Here is a 12909-nt window from a genome sequence, read left to right on the forward strand (position 1 = left end):
TCTGACCTCTGTTACAGAATCCGAGCATAACACTATTACCTGGCCTAACCTCCTCAGCCACCTGAAGACTGATGATTATTTTTCAGTGTACGATGTGCCTCTCAAAGAATTCTGAACTGAAATCTATGGAAGAATTGCAACAACAAAGATGGTGGTGTAGTGTAGTTCCCATTAGGAATTAGAGCTTTAAAATACAGCCACTGAGACCTCATCAGAAATGGTCTCATTGGAAAGGTGGCTATCACGAACACATTCTTAAGGAAGGGAAACAGGGAAAAAGACTGGGGTATTCCAAATTACACAAGAATAGATCTGATGGATTGATGAATCTGATTGTGAAGCTTTTAGTTGAAATCATGGTCAATATGTATGGAGAAGGTTTTGATTTGATTTGATTTTTTATTGATTAGCATTCAAATATCTCAGTGAATACAGAATACAGAATAAAGATTACCACAAAGCAAAAAATCACGAGACAAGGCTAATCAAAAGGTATTGGCTGAAGCATTTGCTTATTACGCCAACCCTGAGATGTGCCAAAGTGCGTGTCTACATCCATTTCTAAGAGATGCGGGGGGCTCTGACATGGTTTGTGACCGTATTTCAGCCAGTGGTTTGGGGGATTTTGTCAAATTGATGAAATTATGAATGCACAACAGTAAGGTCAGATTGTGACTGACAACTCAAGCATCTGATTGGCAACGGCTTCACTTTTCAGCATGATAATGATCATAAACACACTGCCAATGGAGTAAAGGGATACCTGGATAGAGAAAAAATCAGTCTTGGATTGGCCTCCAAACTGTGTGGGATCATTTTGACAGTAGTGGAACAAAAGGAAGCCGACATCCAAAGAAGAACTTCTAATGTCCTTCAAGAAGTCTGGTGAACTCTCCCTGAAGACTACTAATGTAGCCTTCAAGAATGTATCCCCTCGGCAGTGATTTATCAAATCATTTCACTTTGGTTATTTTAAATCATAATATAAATTAATCAGAATTTCAGTGGTCACTGATCTGTAAAAACTCCATGTGTAGAATCACCAGTTTCCCAAAGTTTTACTTCTCCCACAGTCCACAGTCTTTTAGTTTTAAAAAGATTTCCATTGAGGATTCTCGGAGTGCTCTGTCCCTCTCTTTTGCTGTTCTGTATCTATTTTCTGTTCCTTTAGTCACTTGTTAGCCTTCCATCAAAAACATCAACCTGTCCTCTCTGCGTCTTGGTCTGACAACTATTGGACAGCTTTCTACCGTCTTTGGCCCCATAAGGTGGATGCTGTATGATCAGTTAAGTAATGTTTGTGGCTTAGATAACTCCCTAATAGTCTTAATATTCTTAATCTAGTTTTTTCTTGATGATCTTTTGCTGTTACTTCATCAACCTTGTAATCATCCAAACTGGCCCCAACTAAAGGCCCAATAAACCTTCTTTGTCAACTTGCCATTTTTATCTGACCACACATGTCAGTAAATTTTAAACTTGTATAAAGAATAACATTTATCTTCCGAGAAGCTTAAGGGAGTGTCTTAAATCTGCATTTCCCTAATGGCCAACAGGAGTGAATCCTGGTTTCAAAAAGAATTGTAGATTCATAGATTACATATAAATATATACAATCTATGAGAACACTGTGTAATCTGTAGTTCCAAATAACAAAATAGATTTTTTCAAACACTAATATTACTTTGCCCTTATGTTTTATTGTCATTTTTTAATTTTCATTCTTCTACTGTACATTTAAAAAAAAGAAATACTGCACTTTTTAACTTTTATATCCCAGACAGCAATAATTACTACCAGTTTGAGTTCAAACCTTCACATTGAAATGAAAAACAAATCCAAATGCAATACAAACTATAATTAAAATAAACAGGATCAGCTCCACTTACAGCGCAGCCTCTTAAAACCAACAGCAATTATCTAATTCTGACAGAGGGTATTTTGCAAGGTGTGTGACGACAGGGAAAAAATAAGTCTGTGTGTGTGTGTGTGTGTGTGTGTGTGTGTGTGTGTGTGTGTGTGTGTGTGTGTGTGTGATCTTGCAGCTTTCATCACTGACCTGTATTATGCGACGATGCAAAGTAAACTTGTCAAATGACTTTGCTTTTGCAAATAAATTGTCACACATCAGTGCAATACAACAATATGCTTTTCATAACAAGAAAGGCTTGCAAAATTACAGCAATTGCATGTTGTTGGGGGGTTTTGCACAGCAAAATATACAACTAAAGAACACAAAACACTGTCGCATCCTCTAAAAGGTAGAAAAATTCATAGTTACAAACTCTGGTATTGTCTTTTGAATAGCACGACTCTTTGATGTGACTCGTGGTTTTCTGTCCTTCTTTTAGTTTTCTTTTTTGTTTTATTTGAAAATTCTGAGAAGAACAGAGCATTCAGTTTGGATTTCTGTTTCCACAACAGCAGACCATAATACCCAGGAGATACAGACGCTGCTGGCCTCAGACCATCACAAACCTCAGAAACCGCATTTGTGCAAGCAGATACATTTGTAATTCTGAGTAAAACACGATGCGCTGTAATAAGCCTGGCTTGACAGCTAGCATCAGAAAAATAAAACCCTCCTTTCTAACTCTGGTATTAGAGCAACAGTTCTGGCAAAGCTGAGACGGACTTTCACGGTCTGTCAGGAGATGCAGTTCGGTTTGGAGATCTGAGTGAAATGTCAGTGAGGAATGCCACCCCATGCATCACGAGGCTTGTGCTGGGCTTGTTTGTCTCCTTGCAGAAGAAGGAGGGGGGCTTTAAACCCCTCTCATGTGATGGCTGGTGTGGGGAGGGACCACTAATGAGTGCCATTTGGGCCCTTCATTTACAACACATGCTGGTTAACAGCCCACGACAATAGATTTACTGCAGCTCGAGCCACACTTGCAGAAGTGGCTGTGTACTACAGCCTCTGTAGCTGCTCACCCTGGCCATTTATACAGAAAAACCACAACTGCATGACTGCAGCTGTTGGTGACCCTAAATAAAAGCAAGAAAAACACTTACTAAACAATACATCCACATAGCCTGACCTCTTAATAGAAAGTTTTTCAATGAAGGAAAAAATTTGGTACAGCTACTTAAAACTGTAGTGGGCAAAATTCTACAAAGTTTTTTTTTTGTTTTTTTTTTAATAAGCCAGAATTTGAAAAGGCTTATCATTACATGAGCACAGACATATGCAGGTACTCCATATGAGCTAAAAATGAGTTACTTCTGACTTTTGGCTTTACAGACTTAAAACCACACTCTCCTGGCTGCGTAACCTGTTCCACCACCACATTTCACTTCTTGTACGGACTTTGGTTTTTAAACAGCTCACTTGAGTAATCTCACAGTCTCATTCAAGAGCAGAGCACACAAGAGATCCAGGAATCTATTTTCAGCTCAAATGACTTAAAATATGCTCAAATGTTACACAGCTGCTCACTGCATTTCTTGTTATTTTTTTTTTTAAAATACACTCTTAGATAAAGGTTTTTGTAGGAGAAAGAAAAAAATACTTGCAAATATGTTGACACTTCATCAAGATGTTATAACTCATGCTTTTATGTGCCAAGACAAACAGCAGTAGCACATTGTTAACTGGCAGGCTTTACTTCTGCTAATCAAAGTCACTGAACTGGACATCTCAACCTTGTTTGCATTGTTACCTTCTGTTGAGCATTTTTAATGGAATTACCTGACCTGAAAGTACTTTGGATGCGCTCCCAGGTGATTTTGGCCAAGAGAGTGGATACAGCCTGGACAATTTCCCAGTCCATCATAGCAAACAACCACTTCACATCCACACAATTTAAAATCGCCGCTTAGCCTAACATGCATGTTTTGTGGGAAAACATGTGCTGTGGGAAGAAGCTGGAGTGTCTGGAGAGAAGCCATGCAGGCACAGGGAAAACACACAAACTCAGACAAAGTTACTACCATTGCCCCAAAACGAATAGCATTAAATTAGCTGAATGATGGAAAAAAACCTCAACAAAACGATGGCCCTCTATGAGCAAACACTTGGTGACAGTGGGAAGGAAAAACGCTCTTTTAACCAGGCCCCTCCCTGAGCCTGGCAGAACTCGGCTCAGCCATCTTATTGGTGATTGGTTGGGGGTGAAGGAGACAGGACAAAGGACTCGGTGTGTAAGAGAGCCAGAGATGAATAACAACTAAATAATGAGCTAATGATAACTAATTTCAAAGTGGTGTATAAACACATATACACATGGATGTGGATCCTCAGGTTTACAAGGTATACAATAAATACCCTGAATAACCAGTGTGGCCTGGTCTTATATAGACCATTGTTCTGGAAACATCAGCTGAGATATATTTAAGTTGTGAAAAATAAAGCTTTTTTTTCACAGTGGTTTTGCAACGTTTACTTAATTAAACAAAATAATCTCTCAAGGATATGCTGTGCCTCCCTATCCTTACTTTGATTTCTCATTTTGAAGCAATCTAGATCACATTGAGGCCTTTCATGCGTTGGCCGGAGATTGGCACATACAGCAGTCCATCTGGATACAAGCTGGTTGCTCTTAAGCTGACATTTATAGCCAGCTGACTAATAATAAGGAACAAGAATCGAAATCCTCTGCCATATATGTGTCCTTGACTGAGAGTTTCTTCTGCAGTGTTGGAATCCTTATATCATTTAATGTTCTCTCTGGCCACAAAACTCCAAATTGCTTCCCGGTGAACATGCACTGAAAGCCAAGCTGAAACAGCACCAGCAGAATACTGCTGGCAGCAGCCAGCATGCCGATTTGATCTGGGAATTGTACTGCATTCACTTTGTCATTTAAATCTGTAACTCTTAGTGACCTCTGTTGGCAACATTTTGGAACAGCAGCAATTTAATTTTGACACAGGAGCCATGAAGACAGAAGCTGAAATTAAAAACTAAAAAGGCAAAAATCCTACAGTCCTTAAACATTCATGTAAATTGTGTTTTTTTAATGTAAGTATGCCTTTAATTAATTTTATTAATGTTACTGCTTGTAGTTATTTTTGTGTCTATATTCCCCAATGTACACCTCTGTTTATATATAGATTTTTCTGCTGTTCTGCTTTTGACTGCTGTTAGTATCTATTCCTTAAAAAATCTGGATAATAAAAATATTTATCATTTATCCCATATAGTCCTCCTCTACTCTATATGAATTATTTAGTTATGTATAGCTTGTAACTTTTAAAAATTATTTAATTCATGTTATTAATTCATAAAAAATCTTATAAACTTTAAATGTTATATTTTTCAAATGCAAGTTACAAAGAATTATATGGCTTATGGATTTAAATATTTGGTTCTGGTGCTAACTGGTGCATTGTTACAAAGAAGGAAAGCACGGGGTAGCTCAGCAAAACCATAAGCCCTGAAAAACCATGGGAGAAAACTAAAGTGAATGATCACTGAACTTTTTCCTTGGTTAAGAAAAACTTCTTAACACCATTTAAACAAGTCAGGAACACTCTTGAGAAGATAAGTGACTGACTGTCAAAGTCTAAAATCAACAAACAGGAATGACCGGGGGAAAAAAAAAAAACGTGTTTAGAACATGTAAACCACTTGTTACACTCGAGGAAAGTAAGACCAGATTAGATTGGACTAGACTGAAAAACATCTAAAAGGATGTGCAGATTTCAGGAAAAAATTCTTTGGTCAAATGAAACCAAGATCAACTTGTACCAGAATGATGGGAAAAGGAAAGTATGGAAAAGGAAAGGAACAGCTCATGAGCTGAGTCATACCACATCTATTAAACCTTTGGAGTCATGTTATTCTGTGGGCATGTAAGTCTCCCGGTGAAATGGGGTCATTATTGATAGATGTAGTAGGATGAAGTGTACAGGACTATGCTCTGCTCAGATTCAGCCAAATGCTGCAAACCTGGCAGTCCTTCAAAGTGCAAATGGCCCAAAGCTTACTGCAAAGACAAGCCGACAGTTTCTCAAAGCAAAGAAATGGGATATTGTTTAATGACCAAGTCAGTCACCAGCTCTCAATAGAATAGATCGTGCTTTTCAGTTACTGAAGCAGAGAGACCCACAAAAAGCTGTTGCAGTAAAGACCTGGTACATCATCTTAAATTGAGGAAACTCAGCATTTGGTTGTGTGCATGGGTTCTAGATGTGTGCAGGAAGTTATTAAATATTAAATGAGGTACTAAAACCAATCTTTGCATGTAAATATATATCAGTTTGTCCACCTGCTTTTGAGCCTCTGAGAAAGTGTGTAAAAAAAGTTTCCGTAATTCCAAAAGTACAAAAATTGTGCCTTTGTCCAAAAAGGTTTTGAACCTGAATGTAAAAGAAAAGAGAACAGAGTCAGTGTGTGGAGAACATTGTTTAAACTCCACTCACTGTGGACTTTTTGTTCCAGGCTGGAAAATGAAAGCCAGAAATCTCAGCACCTGCCCGCATAATTATTCAGCCGCTGACATTCACCCGAAACCACATTAACCACCGAAGCCAAAAATCAGGCAAACGAAGTCTAGATTCATCATTTAATCTTATCATTTAGATATTTAATACAGCGTTCAAAGGATTGTGGGGTTTCTTCAAAGCACACGTTAAAGATTAGAGAAATTTGCTGCATTTTATGCATGAATGCTTCCGTCACACTTGATTTGTGTGTGCCACTCTGGAGTCCCTCATGCCACCCCAAATTACCAGTGTAATTGACATGATGTTATTACCTCACCTCCACATGACTCACTGGCACTAGATGTGGTCAACAGCGCGCATTCAACAGCCCGTGGAAATTCAATCACTTTCCTCAAGATGCCTGGGAAAGATTTAAAGGGAAACATACATGCCTCTAAATGTTTATTAGCTGTTTAATATCCTGTTTAGGGTGTCTTTTATCAGTTTGGTACTGTTAAGTCCCTCAGTTAAGTTACAGTTTCCTGTACCACTGTACCAGTCTCCTCCTTAGCCACTCCATTCCACTGAGCTTTGAAAAACATACAGTCTTAAATGAATCCTAATCGTAACACAGTGAGCATAAAATGTGCAGTCTTTGTCTCTGGTGTTAAAAATGCAGCTTTTACTCTGTGGTTTGAAAATCAACACAACATGCCAAATGTCCCTCTTCATGGCAGGATGTGGGTTGCCCTCATGTTGGGCATGTTTTGACTGGGGATCGGGGAGTCACATTACCTCATGTTTCATTCAGCAGTCTGAAAGGCATTAATCATCCCATTAAACTGAGACAGATTTATAGCATTGTGTGTGAAAGTTCTTGGAACGCACATAACATTACTGCTCACTTAAGACCTCTGCACCCAAATGTCCGACTTAACAAGCAGAAGTCTGTACAGCTGGGCTTCACGCTTCCAATGACCAAAAAGTTCCTCCGCTAGCCAAAACGGAGCCAAAATCCTTTAACTAATCATATTAATGTGAATTTTTGCCTGTCTGCTTGGTTTTACTGGTTTAAACCCAAACAGTTAGAAACTGATTCCACCTGATCGCTTGTCTTTAGACACACATTTCCTTTTGCTGTGAAGGTTACTCAATGTATTTGTTCAAAATTTGCACCAGTCACTACCAATTTAATGTTAGGTCCTTAGGCCTATTTGACTGTAGTTTGTAAAGGCTGCCATTATTTTTAAAATTGTAATCAGATATGTTAGTTCTACCATCCTTGCATATGGACAGTTCCATGCTCATGCATTAGTCGTGACAATCGCTCTTCTTTTTTACAAGTAACAAGTATCAGCATTATCACAAGAGTAGATGATCTCATTTCAGAAGACAAAATAGTAACCAAGCGCTAGTATCAGCTGTTCCTATATACTAGCTGCTTGAGGTTGGTTTCAAAGGTGAGTCCATCCCCATGGCTTCCCATGTTAAACTGTCCAGTTAAACCTATTGTTTTAGTGATTCATCAACAAACATCCCAATATTTCTTCATATCATGGGTCTCTGGCATCATATTTTAAACCTCAGATAATGTGACCTACAGATAAAATCAGTTGTTAATGCTTGCTTTAACAGTTCGCACGTTAACATTAACGTTTTTAAAGCAATTAAGACTTTTAACAAAAGCTAAAACATTTCTGAATCAACAACTTTAGAAGGCCTTTCATGCCTTTATCGCATTAACATATGTCCTGTACTTTTAGGTTACTGTAGGTCCACAAAACTGCAGCTTTTAGTAATTCCAATATCTTACAGTTAACTAAGTTGGAGTTCTGAACATCTGGAACCACCTCCCTCTCCAGATTAGCTCATCTACCTCACAAACAGAATCCAAATCCCAACTGGAAACAGAACTCCTCTCACTGGTCTTTTCAGCTTCAGCTTTATTTGATTCACAGTGTCAGTTATCCCAGCATGCTATGAAATGGGTGATGTCACTGCTTTAACCTCCTAAGACCCGAACTCTTCCACGGCATGCATTTTTAATTTCTCTTTGATATTTGTGCATATTGGGGCCCGATGAATGTAAAAACACAAGAATTACCAGATTTTTTTTTTTTTTACCTTATTTTTGTTTTTAAGAAAAATAAGAACCACATATGAGGATATTTGTTTAAAATTTTGATAGAACAGTAGCAGTATAATGTCCTCATAAGTGGATATCAGGCCCATGTAGAGCAAAATTGAGTATTTTGGTCTAAATAACCAAAAATGTGATGTCCACATATGTGGACGGCAGGTCCTAGGAGGTTAAAAACACTATATAGGAAAGACAGCATGAATACAGTTTTTTATAGTATGATGCTCTGTCAAAATCTAGTCCTGCATTATTTCGGGCACCAAAGAGCAAAGAAGACAAAATGTTTTTCTTAAAGTCTCAGCTAATCCATTTTTTGGGGTTAATATTTATTTTCTCTAAAAAATAAAAGGTATTATGTAGCAGTAATTTAAAAGGCTACATTGATTCAAACTTTTGTTCATGTTAATGTTCATTGGCTAACTTACTTTTACTTAAAAGTAACTAGATTTGGAAAATTGGCGTGCACACAATTTTAATATAGTACTTGAGCACGTGTACTGATGCACTTCTTTATAAACAAACACACACACAGAAAGAGAGGGAGGACAGAAAAGAGAAACTTCACAGTGTTTCTTAATGAAGACACCAAACAGTCATGTGGAGGTGATTGGCAAGGCACACACAGATGTTATACAGAAATGTTGTAGCCTTTGGCAACATGTTCACCCTCCCTTTAAACAAAGCCAGCTCTCTTCAGCTTTGTTTCACTAATAAATGTTAGATCAGAAACAGAGATTTGTTGTTTGTACCATCTCTTTCACTTTCATGTAAAATGTGCAGCTATTCCCTGCAGCAAGTAACATGACTTCAGATTTTGCAAACTGCCAGTAATAGAGTTCCTGTGCGTGTTTAGTAAACTGGAGGACTAGTCAGCAGTGTCTGGAAACAAGCTTTATTTGGCAGCTGTTAAAATCTGTCTTGGCTATAAAAGCTTCTGTATCTTTTCTTGTTTTAGTCCAGCCTTGTATTTTCTACCCATGTCCTACACCCAGACACCTACCACCAGGGTTACAAGAGCTGCATAACATCTGCTCTTCCTTCCACAAAGACTGGAGTTCTTTTTCAGCTTCTTTTCTAGCCTGTTTATTGAGGGATCAGCAAAGCTTTTTGTTTTTTAAGAAAAACTTCTCATATATAAAGCAAGAAACCTGTTACACTGTTGCTTTGTTGGGTAAAAAAGAACTGTGAGCAGAGTGATACAGCATCAGCAGTAATTTGTGCATTTTGCCAGACCTCCGGTGACCAAGAGGAAAGTCACAGAAAGAGTGTGACAGAAACACTTGGAAGGATGGGTACGATTGGTAGCATTGCATTTATAGTTCGGTGACAAACAGCTGAGTTTAAAAAAATACATTTTTGGATTGGTGTATGAATATCAGATTGTTAAACTTCTGATAATTTCTGCTAACAATGTCTGAAAGGTGTATTCCACAAACTGACACGCAGTTCTCACAGAAAGCAAATTCAGTTTTAGAAACAGGGGAGTTTAGACACCCAGGTGAAGCATGGAGTACTGCCACCAACCTTTACTTCAAAGTGGTCCATTGATAGGGATTTGGCAACTGATCAGAATGCATGCAGAGCATCTTTCAGTTGGAAGTTTTTCAGGCATTTCTAGGATGATCATGAACATGCCTAAGAGACATCTATCATCTCCTGTTTTTACTTAGAAGACTTGTTTTCTTTCCTGTCCTGTGTTAGGTCCTCTCTTAGCTCTCCTCTTTGTCTTCCCCTGACTGTCCTGATTGCCTTTACCTGTGTCTTGTTACCCTCCTGTTGTTTATTACCTAATCTCCTGTGTACAAACAGTCCAGTATTCCCATTAGTAATGTCGCAGTGTCTGCTATGTGCCTCTGTGTGTTACTCTCCACATCCTGCTGCTTTTCTTTCCTTTTCTTTCCTCCTTTCCTGTCTGTTTGATGTGTTGGAATTTCACTCGCATGTACTGTACCAGTGTACCTGCACATGTGACGTGACAATAAAAGTGATTTGATTTGGACAGCTCCTGCTTAAATAAAAGGCATTTTGGGTACGCTCAACCTTGAAAAGAAGATGGATGGATGAATCAATCAATGCTTCATCTGTGCTTTAATAATGAGTAACATACACACTCAGACTGGTCTAAGGAGCTTGGAAAGAAAAGTGTCTGAACTTCTTTAAGTTTCTTGAAGAAGAAGCTTCTTGGATGGTTGTAATGATGGTTGTATGTAAAATATTCCCCCAGCAGATATACTACACTAAAATGAGAACTTTGAGTTTAAGCTTTACACATCTCAGTAACACTAGTCTCAGTTCACTCTGCACCCCTCAGCTCTCTAGTTACCTGTTTAGGGTTCAAGGTAGGATTGGTGTTAGGTTTATATCAAACTCTTGACATGGAAGTTTTTACCTTTTTGGAATACTCGAATAAATGAATGAATCTTATAACAGAAGTAAGTCCAGCATGCATGTACGAGTGGATTTGATTTTCTAGTTAATCCAAACTGTGTCTAAAATCCCAAGTGGTTCACTGGTTGGCGTGAAGAGGTCATTACATGAATCTAATCAACAACCCAGACTAAACATGAACCAATCCCACAAACCAAAATGGTTCACATTCAGGTGTACCTAGTCAGCGCATGTTAAGGTGATGCAAACTACACAGTAAAGCACACATGCAAGATACCTGCTCTACATCTCACTCCCCTTTTAGCACAGCAAGAAAAATAAGTGATAAGGAAGAGGAGAGCCCCAGGCCTTATTGATTTACCACCTACTCTGAGCAGCTGACCTACTCCCTTGTTCGGCTGAGTTTATTTTTGTACTAGGTTGTGATAACAGCTTGGCCTTCTCTCTGAGTTTAATTATTAAAAAGAACTCCGCTTTGTCCCAGTTCTACATCTCAGTGTTTCCTTCTTCACCAAGAGTCTTTTGTTACATCCCTTTGACTATTTGGGGAATAATAATGGGTGCAGAATCTTGCACATTTAAAGTGGTAATCATACCTCTACATTAATGGGGAATGCTGTGAAAATACAGTGGCTAACTCTTCTAGTTTAGCATATTAATATATGTTGCCTGTGCCAGTCAAAGAAATAAGACATACACTACATTTATCTCAAAGTTCTGAAATGATCTCAGAAATCTTGCTTCCGTTTATATTTATTTTTACATATAATTTCATGACAAGGCACTGGACACTACAGGTAAATTACACATACAGATATCCTTTCAATGTTTTTAATAGAATTTGTTACAGTTTTGAGGTTTGCTTACTGTCCTACTTGCCCTTACTGCTTCCACCTTTGCATGATAATGGGTGGCTGTGGCTCAGGAGCTGGAGCAGACATCATCTAAACATAAGCTTGTTGGTTTGGTCCTCAGTTCCTCCAGTCTACATGTCAAAGTGTCCTTAGGTAAGATACTGATTTCCCCAAATGCGGATTCCATTGGAGAATGAACGAAAGAACTAGCTGAGGATCTTTGGTGATTGACTGAGGGCTTTATACGGACCCAACTTTACACAAGAAACCTATGTGAGATATGCATTTCACATTAAATTAAAGAATGTCAAGCTATGGGCTACACGGGGAAACGATTTTAATATCCCAATAAAAAACCCTAGATGCCCCTTTCCCTGAGGGTGAAGCGTTAAATCAAATGCTAGAGACTGTCCTCAGGTGCTCTCTCAGGTGTGTCCTTATGCAGGAAGAAAGTTGAAAGGTTTCAGTCCCTTTTTTAGACCCACACCTGTGTCATCTCTGCATGCTACTTTTACGTCAACCCATGTTATGTTATTTCTCGCCTATAGTTGTCTCTGCCTGCTTTTATGGTTTTAATCAACTAATAGGATTATTTTGACCACCAGAGCGCCTCTGTTTGTAGACGTACAATGCAAATCCGCCCTAGTTTATCCTCAGTACCACAAGATTTTAACCGCTTGTACTTTATTCCTGTATGTCGTCAGAAGAGCTAGCCAGCACAGTAAATGTATATCTGTTGCACAGTTTGCAATACCACTGGGGATTAATTGCTCTGTGTTGTTAAGGATTTCTCGCTGCTCTGTTTCTACTCGTACCAACTGCAACTACTGGCACAAATTCTCACCCATCGAGGAGGGAGCAAATTAGACTGATCAAAGGAAACCACAGTCTTTGTACATATCTCCCTCCCAACACTGTCGTAATTATGAGCTTCATAAGCAACATGATAGACAATCAGAATGAGTGACTTGCGCAAACCAAGCTGTCTAGAAGACCGATTGTGTTTATCCCTCAAAAACCGCGTGACATCACACGGTCGGGGATTGAATCGTCCTCTCTCTCCTCTGGCTTTCATTACCTCGCCTGGGAATGCAATGGAGAAATGGTACGCATCATATAATTTTATGCTGTGATTGCCAAACAATAAGGTGCTGCTAA

The sequence above is a fragment of the Oreochromis niloticus genome, linkage group LG12 (assembly GCF_001858045.2).
Source record: "Oreochromis niloticus isolate F11D_XX linkage group LG12, O_niloticus_UMD_NMBU, whole genome shotgun sequence".
In the NCBI taxonomy this organism is placed as follows: domain Eukaryota; kingdom Metazoa; phylum Chordata; class Actinopteri; order Cichliformes; family Cichlidae; genus Oreochromis; species Oreochromis niloticus.